General features: G+C 40.5%; 1 long non-coding RNA gene and 1 pseudogene across 3 annotated transcripts in view; one reads left to right on the top strand and one right to left on the bottom strand.

The window, feature by feature from the left end:
- The window catches only part of LOC109374069 (uncharacterized), a 20,683-nt gene extending 11,379 nt beyond the window's left edge, over positions 1–9,304 (bottom strand). The window contains exons 1-2 of one of the 3 annotated variants that reach the window (XR_002122335.1): positions 9,242–9,304; positions 8,291–8,521 (exon numbers count right to left, since the gene is read on the bottom strand). This is a non-coding gene — a long non-coding RNA (uncharacterized LOC109374069). Of the gene's footprint in view, positions 1–8,290; positions 8,522–9,166 lie in introns of all 3 variants that reach the window. The other 2 variants (XR_002122333.1, XR_002122334.1) reach the window with 2 other exon arrangements.
- Positions 9,305–9,437: 133 nt separating this feature from the next.
- LOC109374072 (trafficking protein particle complex subunit 4-like) overlaps positions 9,438–14,715 on the top strand; it is a 28,878-nt pseudogene continuing 23,600 nt past the window's right edge.

Raw genomic sequence — 14,715 nt, 5'->3', positions numbered from 1 at the left:
AATTATATATACATATAACCTCGGGACATGGAGTAGAGTGCGAGAACGGATTCAATGGAATTGTAATAGATAAGCATGATATCGGGGGTGGGAGGGCAATAGATGGGGGGAGGGGAGTTGTTACTTTGTGAGGGTGAAAAGGGTAACTATTGTATTGTTCTGTACACCTGAAACTAACAATAAAAATTTAAAAAAAATTTAAAAACTTCTGCTCTGCTAAAGATACTGGTAAGAAAATAAGAAGTCAGGCCACATACTAGGAGAAAATACATGAAGAAAAAATGGTAGAGTGAAGACGAGAAACAGAATCGCAATCATAGCTAAGAAAACTTACTACACCTCTCAGTAAATGAAAAAGCAAATTGACAGTAAATCAGTAAGGAAACAGGAGATTTAAAAAAAATACTAATAGGCAGTATCGATATAATTTACATTTATACAACACTAAACTCAAGTGCAGGAGGTGCACGTAGGATATTCACCAAGGTAAATGAAATTCCAAGGCATATAAAAACGAGTCACAAATTTCAAAGGATTAAAACTTAAAAAGAATGTGTTCTTTGCCCAAGATGGAATTAAAGTAGAAATCATTAACAGTTAAGATATCTAGAAAGACCTCCATGATTAGAAATTAAGCAACACTGGTCTAAAAGAGATATGGATGAAAGCAAATATTCCAAGGGACATAAAGAAATGTTCTGAACTGAATGATTCTAATAAACCCAACATATCGGAACATATCACAACTAACCAAATTTGTGATATGGAGTTGTTATGGGCTATACTGTGTCCCTTACCAAATACATATGTTAAAGTCCTAATCCCCAGTACCTTAGAATGTGACTTTATTTGGAGGAAGGTTCTTTAAAGAGGTAATTAAGTTAAAATGACATTATTAGGGTGGGCCTTAATCCAATATAACTGGTATCCTTATAAGAGGGATTTGAATACAAGTCAGTTCCACAGAGAAAACCATGTAAACAAATGGGAGAAAGCTATCTACAAGCCAAAGAAAGGCCTCAGAAGAAACCAACACTGCCAACACCTCGATCTTCAACTTCTAGCACCCAGATTTGTGAGAAAACAAATTTCTGCTATTTAAGCCACCCAGTCTGTGGTGTTTTGATATGGCAGTTCTAGCAAACTAATACAGCAGCTCTAGCATTTCTTAAAGGGAAAGCTACAGCTTTAACTGAATGCACCAAAAAAGGAAAAGTTTTAATTTACAAAAACTCAGCTCCCACCTTAAGAAGCTATGAAATAAAGAGGAAAAAAATAAAAAGAAAATAAGTGATCAGGAAAACAATTAATGAAATATAAATGAAACTTTAAAGATAATTAAGCCAAAGGCTGAATATTTGCAAATATTAAAATTCCTAAGCCCAAGGCCTGAAACTATAAAAGAAACAGAAAAAAAGCTTCATGACATCGGAATGGGCAACGACACCAAAACCACAAACAACAAAAGCAAAAACTGACAAGTGAGACTGCATTAAACTTAAAAACTTCTATGCAGCAAAGTTAAAAAATCAACAGAGTGTAAAGGCAACCCACAGAATGGGAGAAAATAGATGCAAACCATATACCAGATAAGGGGTTAATAGCCAAAATATATAAAGAACTCCTACAACTCATTAACAACAACAAAAAATAACCTGAATAAAAAATGGGCAAAGGACTTGGATAAACATTTCCCCAGAGATACAAATGGTTAGTAGCACATGAAGATGCTAAACATCACAAATTATTAGAGAAATGCAAATCAAAATCACAGTGAGATACCACCTCCACCTGTTAGAATGGCCATTATAAAAAAAATAGAAAATAAGTTTTGACAAAGATGTGGAGAAACTGAAACCCTAGTGCATTGTTGCCAGAATTGTAAAATGGCACAGCCACTATGGAAAACAGTAGGGAGAGTCCTCAAAAACTTAACAATAGGAGTTGAAAACAAGACCTTGAAGAGATATTTGCACACTCATGTTAGCCAAGATGTGGAAGCAACATAAAAGTCCATCAACAGATGAACAGACAAAAAAGAAAGTGGGGGCCAGCCGAGTGGCGTGTTAGTTAAGAGCTGGCTTGGGACACCAGTTCTGAACAGCAGGGCCCTGGTTTGGATCCCACATGAGGGCCAGTGACACTGCCCTCTACAGCCAAGATGGTGAACAACAGCTCGACCTGGAGCTGGGCTGCCGTGAGTCGCCGGCAACGGCATAGGCTGTCGCCCCTGCTGCAGTGGGCTGCCATAAGCTACTGTGTGTGGCCCAGCAGCCAGTGTGAGCAGCCGGCAGCTGGTGTGAGCTGCCAAGAGCCGCCGTGAGCAGCTGTCCAGAGGCCGACAACTGATCTGCCTCACCTGGGAAGAGCGCAATGATAATAACAACATGGGCCAGTGAAGCAACCGTCCTCCACAACTAGACTGAAGAACAAAAGGGCAGCAACTTGTCTGTTCCCCTTCCCCAATTCCCCAACGCTGTTCTCCTCCCCCAATTCCCCAATAAAATCTTAAAAAATAAAAGTGGTAAATACATAAAATGGAATATTATTCACCCTTAAAAAAAGAAGGAAATCCTGCCTTTTGCTACAACATGGATGAACCTTGAGGACATTATGCTAAGTGAAATACACCAGTCACAAAAAGACAAATATTGCATTATTCCACTTATATGAGAAATGTAATTAACAGAAACAGAAAGTAGAATGGTGCAGAGAACAGGAAACAGAAGTTGTTGATCAACAGGTAGTTTCAGTCATGAAAGATGAGAAAGTTCTAGAGATCTGTTGTATAACAATGTGGACACAGTTAACAATACTGTACTGTACACATAAAAACTGTTAAGGGTAAATATAGGTTTTGTGCTTTTTACCATAAAAAATAATAAAAGAGGGTCAAATTCCATTTAAAAATTGCTAAACCTATAGGACGAGTGGTTAAATAACAAAAACAAAAGGAAAGTCAAATGATCAGTATCAAGATTAAAAGAGGAAATATTATTACAAATTATACAGGCATTAAAAGGACAATAAGGGGATGTCTATTAAAAAAATAAACTGTTGGCCCAAAGTTCTAAAAAGTTAGATGAAATAAACAAATTCCTTGTTATCAAAACTAAAATAGAATATTGGAATAGTCCTATATCGGCTAAAAATATAGAAATCATAATTTTAAACTTTATCAGAAAGAAATGTCCAGGATCGCTAATAAATTTTATCAAAATTTAAGTAGGAAAAGAAGGGACTACTTCCCAATTCACTTTATGAGGCTGCCATAACGAAGATACCAAAACCTGAAAAAAGACATTACAAGAAGGAAAGTCACAGACCAATATCCCTCATGAAAAAAATCCTTTAAAAACATTAGCAAGTCGAATCTGACTTTGTTATAAGGATAGTAATACATCATGAACATGTGAGATTTATCTAAGAAATGCAATGTTAGTTTAACAACTGAAAAACAATTTAAGTATTTTCACTAACAGAATAAAAGAAAAATCACCTCAATAGATGCAGAAAAAAAACCACGACAAAACTCAATGGTTATGCATGATGAAAAACTATCAGTAAACTACTAATAGAAGCAAATGTCCTCAATTTAATAAATAAGCACCTACAGAAAAAAACCTAGAGCTAACGCAATACTTAATGGTAAAATATTGAATTCCCAAAAATCAAGGAACAAGGAAAGGATGTGTGATCTCACCAGCTCAATGCCAACATTAGATTAGGAGACATAAATAATGCAAAAAGTTGCAAAAAGTGAAGGAAACTAATTAAAAGAAATAAAGATTGGACAAGAAGTAAAAAACAGATCAACTTAATAACTTAATAAACTTTGTATCAACTAAAATGGCTTAAAGACAATACCAGTGTTAGAAGTGCAGGAGGCAACAGAATTCTCATACAATGCTTCTAGGATTGTAAAATTGCAAAACAATTTTGTTAAAAATGTTAAACATGCTTTCCTATAATGTTAAACATACACCTACAATCCTGCAATTCCCAAAGTACCCAAGATTAATGACAGAACCAAGAGAATTTATTGCCCACAGACCTGCATTACAAGAAATCGTTTCTTCAGGCTGAAGAGAAATGATGCCAGATGGAAACATGGATCTTCTGTGATGACTGAAGAGCATCAGAAATGATAAGTATGTTCATACACAAGTCTATCTCATTTTTTCTCCTAATTTTTAAAAGATACATATGGCTGTTTATTGCAAAAATCTTGAAATCACATTGCGTGATTGATAGCATATGTAGGTGCAATGTATATGACAACTACAGCGTAAAGGCTAGGGGAAAGGAGGACTGCAGGACCCCTCGTTTTACATGAACTATTTCAATATTAACTCTACACAGACTGAAAAGTTATGGATCTAAAGCAATCACTAAAAATAAAAAGTAAAAATGCAAAGCAGTATGACTAAATGGCAATTAAACGGAATTCCAAAAAATAATCAATTGACCCAAAGAAGGCAGGAATAGAAAGAGAGGAACAAAAAACAGAGGCGGCAAATAGAAAACAAACAGTAAATGGAGAGACCTAAATCTAACCATACCAGTAATTACATGAAACCCATCAATTAATGAAAAGGCACAGACTGTCAGACTGGATAAAAAAGCAAGACCCTACCACATGGTATCTACAAGAAACATACTTTAAACATAAAGACACAGGTCAGCTGAAAGAAAATGGATGGAAAATGGACGCAAACAGTAAGCATAAGAAGGCTGGAGTGGCAATATTAGTACCAGATAAAGTATATTTTAAAAGAAAGAGTATTACCAGAGATACAAAGAGATGTTTCATAATAATAAAAGGGTCGAATCATCAGAACAATATACCAAAGGTAAATGTATTTGTATCTTCACAATATGTGAAGCAAAAATGAACAGAATTACAGGAGAAATAGACAATTTTACAATCCTAGGTAAAGAATTTAACACCCTGTCACAGTAATTGATAAAATAACTACTGATAAACTGATAAAATTGATTAAACTAATGCTAAATAAATTAAAATAACTAAACAAATCATAAGGAAATAGAAGATCTGAACATAACAATCAACTAACTTGACCTAACATATTATTAGAACTACATACAACTGCAGAATACATTCTTCTCAACGGCCCATGGTACATTCACCAAGACACTGTATGTATATGCTAGGTCGTGAAATAACTCCCAGCTTACATGGACTGACATTACATATAATTTGTTCTTTGACCTGAATGGAATTAAATAAGAATTCAGAAACAATAAGTCATTTAGAAAAATCCCAAATATCTGGAAATGAAATAAAGATTGGGTGGAGAAAAGCTGGATTTATCAAATGTAGACAGCTCTCTTGGTAATTTTCAAGGGGAGCAGAGAGAGGAGGTAATAAGTGAAGGAAGAAATCATGACCCCACTCTGGTCAAAACCCTGCAGTGGCTCCCACTGACCACAGAACACCTATTATCCTGGCACCCACAGCCCTCCCCAACAACAGCCCAACCCCCTTTCCCATTGAGTTTCCATCACTCCCCACACAAATGTCCCTTTCCAGGCAAAAAGGACAACCCCTCATATCTTCACAGCTGAGTGCCAAGCAGTGACCCAGGATTCAGGAGCCAGACAAGGTGCCCGTCCCTCAAAGAACCACCTCAATACCAATGGGACAGTTAAGACAGTTGAGACACACCATGCAAGCCCCAGTCCTCATGCAAAAGTGCTCTGGGACTAAAGGGGACATTGGGAGTACTTTCTGAGAACACTCAGAAATCTTTGCACTGAAGAAACATCTGAGCTAGTTGGTTAACAAGGGTGACAGTGTGAAGCATAAATGCATGAGGGAATAAAACTGCATAGACTAGATTCCCATGTGGCTGTAAAGCAGAGTCCAGTTGGAGTGTAGGGTGAAGGATGACTCTGGAAAGGCTGGTTGGCGGTGCAGCTCAGAATGGATAATCACCATTACCACTTCCTGAGGACTCACTATGCGCCAGGCACCCTTAGCACTTTCAAAGTGCGATCACGTTTCCCCCTCACAACCCTGACATTGCTATTAGCCCCATTTTACAGATGAGAAAAGGAGAGGGACATAGATGGAAGACAAATGCCCACGGTCACAGCGCCAGTACTAGTGGAGCCTCAGAGTCTGACTTCAGAACCTGCGACAGAGGACCCTTTTGTAACATGAAGATGAACTAGAACATGGGGAAAGACAATATGCTCAGCTAACATAAAGGTAAGGAGAAAGGAAAAAGGGAAGAATTGACAAGACTCAATAGCTCATCAGATTAGTGAGAAATCTGGAAAACACAAGGAGGCAAGAAGCCTGAGTTCAAGCAGTATGTGCCAAGAGATAGAATTGTGCCATTAACACAGATCCCCGGGCCAGAACAGGTGAGAAGAAAAGCAAAGGAGTATACAGAAGGCAGAATTCCCAATATTGTCCTGCACATGCCTCTTACCTGGGTTGTTGAGAGCAGGCTTTAAACTGTACAAGGCATTTTGAGACAACTGGTGAAACTGAACACAGCCTGACTATTAAGATGACATTAAGGAATTTTGGTTAATTTTGTTGGGTGTAACACGTGATAGAAAGGTTGTTTTCTTTAAAGTCCTTATTCAAAAGAAATACATACTGATGTATTTACAGGTAAAACGTTACCTGGGATTTGCTGCAAAATACTTCAGCAGAAAAAACTAAGAGCAGAATGTTGTCAATTGTTAAAGCTAAGCAAGGGGCACATAGGTGCTCTTACAGTATTCTCACCACTTTTGGCTATATTTGTAAAATTTTCATAATTTAAAATTTAATAACCCATCTCCCTTCACAACTCCAAAATAAGGAAAAGTAGAAAAAACCTCAAGAGGGGTGGGGGGAGTAAACTGCAAACACTGGATGGTCTGATTCCCGCCTTCTGTTGGTGCCATTAATGGCACCAACAGAAGTTAATGTCATTAGGGGCTCCAGATGTCAAGGATCACCAGAAAGTGAACAAATGTTTTTATCAGCATTGTACGTATGACACAAACTTGAAAAACAGAGCACTAGGTCTTTTAACTTTTCATTACAACTTTGAAGGTTAAAGAATAGCTAACTCCAAGGTAAAAGTTACTACATTTCCCTCTCTATAAAATGAGAATTCTACTACTTAACGTACAAGATCTCTGAGGAGAGCTGGCCGAGTGGCGCACTGGTTAAGAGCTGGCTTGGGACGCCAGAGGGACGCGGTTCAGATCCCACATATGAGAGCCAGTGACACTGCCCTCTACAGCGAAGATGCTGAACAACAGCTCAACCTGGAGCTGGGCTGCCGTGAGTCGCCGTCGTCTGCATAGGCTGCAGCCCCTGCTGCAGTGGGTTGCCATGGGCTACTGTGAGCAGCCAAGCAGCCGCCATGAGTGGCTGTCCAGAAGCCAGCAACTGATCTGCCTCGCCCAGGAAGAGAGCAATGATGGTGCCAACTTGGGCCAGTGAAGCAACGTCCTCCACAACTAGACTGAAGAACAAAGGGATAGCAACTTGTCTTCCCCTTCCCCCAATTCCCCAATAAAAAAATCTTAAAAAAAAAAAAAGGCTGAGGAAATCAAGTATGGCAATGAACAGAAAGCACAACTCCTACACTGGACTACTGCTCTCCGAACACTACTTCTCACCACATTTGTCTTGCCAGCACTGCAAGGCCCTGAGAATACAGCTGCATGGCTGTCTGGGAGGGAGTTCCCTGTAGATCTTGGCAAGCCCCTGAATGAGGGCAGCGGGGTGTGCCCCTTCAAGCACAGGCCTGTTTTCCTAGGAAACCACTTGCAGCTGAGCCCAGAAGGGATAGTACCCACAAGATATCAAGGACAAGCAAAGCAATGCACCCTCCATTACAAGCAAAGACACCACAGGAACACAAGGACGTCCTGCCCACCTGAGATGGGCTGCCAGGGCCCTAGGAGTTCTCCCTTCCCTCATAGGCAGCCCCTCTGGACTTGCAGTGAGCTCAGGATGCTTGAGGGCAGACTTGGGCACAATAGAAGCAGCTCCAGCCTCAGGATTCTCGCCCAGCACAGACTGCAGTCTGTAAACTCCCAAACCTGCAGCTGGGTCCTCTTCACTGAAGTATCAGAACCAGGTTGAGAAGGACAGCCCCAGGGACAGTTAGGGTGTGTGTGTGTTTTAGAGAGAGCCTGCTCTGATGTCATGCTAGCACCCAGCATGACATCATCTTCTATGTGCCTATGGGGTTTAGTAAAAACACAAATTAACATTACTGAGGACTTAGCATGTGCCAGATACAAGTTTTACCTTTCCACAGACAACAGCTTCACTGAGAAAGGGGCAGACTTGGATTTGAACTCTCCCTAGAAAGATGGGGACTCCGGATGCAGGCGTGGCATGGGCCGCTGGGGAGAGACAATGCCCAACAAGATGCACACTTGGGGTTGCAGACTTAAAAGGAAAAGGACAGGTTTTCATTGGTAAGTGGTGAATGTGAGTGATGAATCCATGGTACCTCACGACCACTTCTGTGTATGCCTGCAATGTTTCAAAATGAAAATTTAAAAAGAATTTAAGTCTGGGTGTCTTACCCCCTCCCACCTCACCCCCCAGTAATTCAGGGTGTCAAACAGCAGCCCCGTGGGGTTTGGGGAAAGTTCTGTATCCCGTGGGCTCCACTCCACTTACTCTACACGGTGCTCATGGATGGGCCCCCACGCCAGTGGGAGCCATCTGGGCACAAGGACTCGCAAGCAAGCCAGCATGGCTGACTCCGCTCGGCCCTTGCAACTTCCCCAGGACTCCGAGGTCGCCAACCCCGGTCACTCGGCCCCAGCCGCCCCTCACCGTCCAAATAAATCTGGGTGTTTGCTCCAGGCCAATGCTTAACCCCAAACCCGGGTCCTCCGGATCAAGCGGCGCCTCTACCACTATGGTGGGCACCACCCAGCCGCGCCCCCATGAACATAAGAAGCCCGAGCATCCTGCCACTGCTGTGGGGACGTCTGCGCCAAGCCAAGGGTCCACGTGGTCGCAAAATTACCCAAACTATTCCCAGGCCCTACAGGACAGGGCGCTGCGCACCCAGCCTGCAATCCCACCCGGGAAATCAAACCTCAAGGAAGCCACGGCCAGAGTGCGACATCCCCCTCTGCCCTCCCTCAGTTATCCTAACTCTCCTACCCCGGAGCTGGCTGCCCTCGCGGGCTCGCTCACCACAAGAGCGGAAGGACGGCCACCACACGCTAAGTTACTCACTGGGGGCGTGGGAGAGCGATATCCACAGCGCCCCAGGGAGGGTAGAATTACAATGCCTACAAAGCCCACAATGCCCCGGGGCGAGGGACTACACTACCCATTGTGCTCCCCGAGCGCGGGGCTACAATACCCACAATGCCCCAAAGGCGGGTTTACGCTATTCACAATGTCCTGGGATGGGACTACAATATCCACAATGCGCCGCAGCGCGGAGCCACACTACCCACGATGCCGCGGTGCCGACTACTACGCCTCCGAAGCCGACTACTACGCCTCTCGCGCCTCTGGCCGCGATCCGTCACTTCCCACACCGCTCCGAGGTTGTGGCGCTACGTTACGCACAATGCCCCGGAGCGGGGAACTACAGTACCCACAATGCCTCCGGAGAGGCGTCTGTAATACCCACCATGTCCCAGAGGGCGATCCCACACTACGCAGACCTTCTCCGGGTGGACTGGACTTATGCAATACATTTAGGGCTGGGGTCCGCCTGCTCAGAAAGTCCCTCTGGGCTTGGACCTCCAGTGATGGTCTCTGGTACTTGACCCCTCAGTTCCATTGGAGCCCGAGCGCACGGGTCAGAATTACAACTACTTGGACTCTGGTAGAAATTGTGAAAAATTAGGTAAAATCAAACTGACTTCGGGGTATATGGTGGATCTGCTGAGCACTGAAATCTTTATTTTTTAATCTATAGGGTCTTTGTAGTGTTTATTAATTTTTTAAAAAATGTAACAATGTTACCTGGTTGTGTACTTGCCCTCCATCCTACAGATTCGCGCCAGTGTTTTTACATTTAAATAACAGCACGTAATGAACTTCTAAACAATGCCAAAGGTACTGGCATTTTTCTTTTTTAAAGAGAAGATTCTGACGTTTATTTTTTTTAATATAAAAAAATGAGGAAAAACTAAAGGTGAAGATATTTAAAACTATATACAATAATTAAAATTACTAATACAAAAGTTGATTAGGTGTAACGGAATAGAAAGCTCAGAAACATATCAAAGTCTTTATAAAGAGACGCACACTCTTTTTCTAGGAATTTGACAAAAGTGTTTTCAAATTACTTCCTGTTTGCTTCTGCTCAAAATGAACTAACAGGAAACAGATTTAGCCTCTTGTCTAAAAAAACTTTAAAAAGGAGAAAATATGTGAAACAACAGGTTTGAAGCCATTGGACATAGGACAGTGAAGAACAGTGAACCCACAGAGGTGGGTAAAGAACCAGGTGAGCCCTTGAACTGCCCCATGGAGAGAAATTTCAGGTCACAGGATACAGAAGGGAAACCGAAGAGGAGGGTCGTCCTCCTCAAGTATCAATTGAGTACCAACCAACATGTGCATGTGCAACCCCCAGGAAAGAACCACTGGAAAGGTTGAGAGAGAAATACTGTGAGCTCACATAGGGTCAGTAATAGTGCCTATTCCCATCAGACAGGATGGCAATCTTCATAAATCACATGTTCCTTGAATAATGTTTCATTCAATGTAGTTTCATTATAATGCTGGTGAGAAAAAAATTGATTCTCGGCCACAGGCACTATCTGTGGAATTTGCCCATTCTCCCCATGTCTGCATTGGTTTTCTCAAGGTACTTCGGTTTCGTCCCACATCCCAAAGGTGTACATGTTAGGTTAATTGGCGTGTCTAAATTGTCACAGTCTGAGTGAGTGTGGGTGTGTGAGTGAATGCACCCTGCAATGGAAGGGTATCCTGTCCAGGGCTGGTTACTACTTTGGGCCCTGAGCTGCCAGGATAGGTTCCAGCCACCCTCAACGCTGACCTAGAATAAGTGGGTTGGAAAATAATTATCTTACTTGTTTTTATTATTCTTTATTAAATATATGTCTAGATCACATTTATTTCAATGTTTAATATTAGAAGTGTTTTGGGTCTTTATTTAGAAATTTGGTGATGTTTTTATAACCAGAAATACACCATAGGAACTTAACTCTTGTTTACATCAATTAGCCTATGGTAAAATTGGTTTCATTATATGTTGTTTTGCTTCAAGTCACAGTTTCCAAGAACCTATTGATGATGTTAAGTGAGGGCTTATTGTACTCAAAGGATTTTGAACAAAATTAGGCCTAAATGCTTGATTGAGATAATTTGTATATTAAATTTGGGGGAGAAGCATGTCAAATATGTTTCAGAAATCTTAAAAGTTACTTTCATTTTTGCATTAATTATGTATGCAGAATTACACATATTCTTATATAAATAAAATTTTAAAGAAACCTAAATTCAAGGTCTCCCATAAAAGCTGTAAATTTAATATAATTAAAACATCATTTGCATTTTTCAACACCACAGAGTAATTCTAATACTTATCTAGATGACTGCATTGGTGATTTTTATCAAGAAAATGGTGATAAATAATAAAGCTCAATTTGCTCTATTACTAGCATTTTAATATAAAACTATAATAGTCAGTGTGACAATGATACAAGTCAGCTAAATGGCACTAAAGGGAGAGTCAGGAAAGTAACAAGGAAGAGAGAAAGGAAGGATAAGTGAGAAAGATGATTTTAAATCAATTTGGAATGCTTGAGAAAATAGTTACTTATTTGGGGGAAATCAAGCTAGTTCACAAAATAAATATAAAAAGAGAAATAAGAAATGTGGCATGATGAAATATAAATTAGTTTGAAAATATCTTGTGGTATGGAAGGCCTTTGCATGTATCATACCACAGCAAAGACCATCAAGAAAAGAATGCCTCAAGACAACAGAGCCAGAACAAGTGCGCTCATGCTCATCAGCAGATCTCTCTCTCTCTCATCTCTCTCGGCTCAATCCAGCAGAAGTGACTGAGTGCTATGAAGGGAGAAAGGGGACATTTCTTAAACTCCTTATTGATGCTTAAGCTTTGAAACCACAGAAGAAAGTTTAAAAAACAGCTACTAGCCATGGTGGCACTAACCTCTTCAATCCTTCCAGGAATGCAATACTACTTTTACTTTTTTTCTAGAAGTGGCAGTTCTGGTGGCTTCCACTTGGTCTTTCCCACCATGATGGCCCTTACTTCATAGATCAGAGAATCCATGTGGGAATTCCTCCACTTACTGAGTATGTCATTGAAATTATATATTCTGGAAGTGAGTAAATAACCATAGGATGGGTTTGGGAACCCACTGGGCTCACTGTGAGATACACCTGAGCTAAAACTTCATTCATCATGTGACCTCGATAATCCTCTATTCTAACTGGTGGACCACGGTGACATTTTGAGTCTCCTGGAATTAGTGTCAGTTCAGAGCCAGCGTCCAGTAATCTCCAAAAGATCTGATTATTCCCTTATCACCAATGTACACTCACCCTGGTAAAGGACATAAGTCCCTTTGGGAAAGACTGGGAGAGTTTATTACCTCTGGACTGCTCAAGCAAGAAAATGCTAAAGGGAGTCTTTCAGGTTGAAATGAAAAGACACTAGACAGTAATTTGAATCTGTATGAAGAAATAAAGATCTGAGATTAAAGTAAATACATAGGCAATTATAAAGTAGTATAATTGTAGTTTTGGTTTATTACTCCACTTTTTATTTTCTATGTGATTTAAGAGACAATGCATAAAAAGCAATTATTAATCTATGTTAATGGGTATACAATTTATAAAAATGTTAAGTGTGGCAACAATAACTTAAAAGAGGTAAAGCTAGGGCCAGCTGAGTGGCTCAGTTGGTTAAGAGCTCGCTCAAGAGTTTGAGTTCTGGGGCCGGCCAAATGGCGTGTTGGTTAAGAGCTGACTTGGGACGCCAGAGGGCCCCGGTTCGGATCCCACATATGAGGGCCAGTGACACTGCCCTCTACAGCTAAGATGCTGAACAGCAGCTCAACCTGGAGCTGAGATGCCATGAGTCGCTGGCGACGGCATAGGCTGCAGCCCCTGCTGCATTGGGTTGCCATGGGCTACCATGTATAGCCAGCAGCCGCCATGAGCGGCCATCCAGAAGCCGGTGACTGATCTGCCTCGCCCGGGAAGAGCACAATGATGGTGCCAATTTGGGCCAGTGAAGCAACGTCCTCCACAACTAAACTGAAGAACAAGACGACAGCAACTTGTCTGTTCCCCTTCCCCCAATTCCCCAGCGCTGTTCCCATCCCCCAATTCCCCAATAAAAATCTTTAAAAAAAAAAAGTTTGAGCTCTGAGCAACAGTGGATCAATTCCTGGCCCGAGCTGAGCAGCCGCTGAGCTACCAACAGATGGCAGGATGGCTCAGGTTAAAAAAAAAAAAAAAGAGGTAAAGCTATATAGGAGCAGAGTTTTTATATGCTATTGAAATTAAGGTGGTATCAATTCAAATAAGATTTTTATGATTTTAGCATGTTAAATGTAATCCCCATGGTAACCACCAAGAAAATATCTAAGGAATATACATAAAAATTACAAAAATTATGACGTTTCACTACAAATACCAACAGAACATAGAAATGTCAGTAATAGAAGAAATGAGAGTCAAAAAGTCTATAAGGCATGTAGAAAACAAATAGCAAAATGGAAGAATTAAATCACTTATCAGTAATTTAAATGTATTAAACTCTCCAATTAAAAGACAGAGATTGTCAGACTGGATTAAAGAAAGCATGATCCAACTATATATTTTCTACAAAAGACTCACTTAAGATCCAAAGGCACAAATAGGTTAAAAGTGAAAGGATGGTGGACTATATATATATATTTTTTTCATGCAAATAGTAACCAAAAGAGAGTTGGGGTTGCTATATGATATCAGACAAAGTAGACTTAAAAAAGCTTACAAAAGGTAAAGAAGGACATTATATTTAAGTTTCAAAACAGCAAGAACATACAAAATTATGAAGATTTACATACCTAATAACAGACCCTCAAAAATATATGAAGCAAAAATAGGCAGTTCTACAATAATAGCTGGAGGTTCTAATACCCCACTATCAATAATAGAGCAAGCAGACAGAAGATAAATAAGGAAGTAGACCTGAACAACACAATAAACCAACTAGACCTAGCATGTATACAGAACACTGCCACCAACACAGAAGAACACAAATGTCTTCTAAAGTACACCTGAGACTTTCTTCATGTTAGATAATATGTGAGGCTGCAATACAAGTCTGAATTAATTTTAAAAGTAGATGTCATACAAAATATCTACTCTGATCACAACAGGATGAAGTTAGAAATCAGTATCACAAGAAAAATTGGAAAATTCACAAATATGTTGAAATTAAATAACACATTCTTAAACAACTGATGGATAAAAGAATTAAATCACAACTATTTAATAAAATCTATAGAGATGAATATAACAAAAACACAACATATGTACTAAATGTATGGGAAATGCATAGCTTTAAATACCTAAATTTATATCTGCATTAAGATGCAGAGGGAAATTCATAGCTGTAAATGCCTACTTTAAAAAGAAAAAAGAGGGGCCGGCCGAGTGGCGCGACGGTTGAGAACTGGCTTGGGACGCCAGAGGGCCCC

Source organism: Hipposideros armiger, unplaced genomic scaffold (genome assembly GCF_001890085.2).
Source record: "Hipposideros armiger isolate ML-2016 unplaced genomic scaffold, ASM189008v1 scaffold_783, whole genome shotgun sequence".
Classification (NCBI taxonomy): Eukaryota; Metazoa; Chordata; class Mammalia; order Chiroptera; family Hipposideridae; genus Hipposideros; species Hipposideros armiger.
Note: the sequence above shows the minus strand (reverse complement) of the source record. Positions and strands in the feature narration are given on the sequence as shown.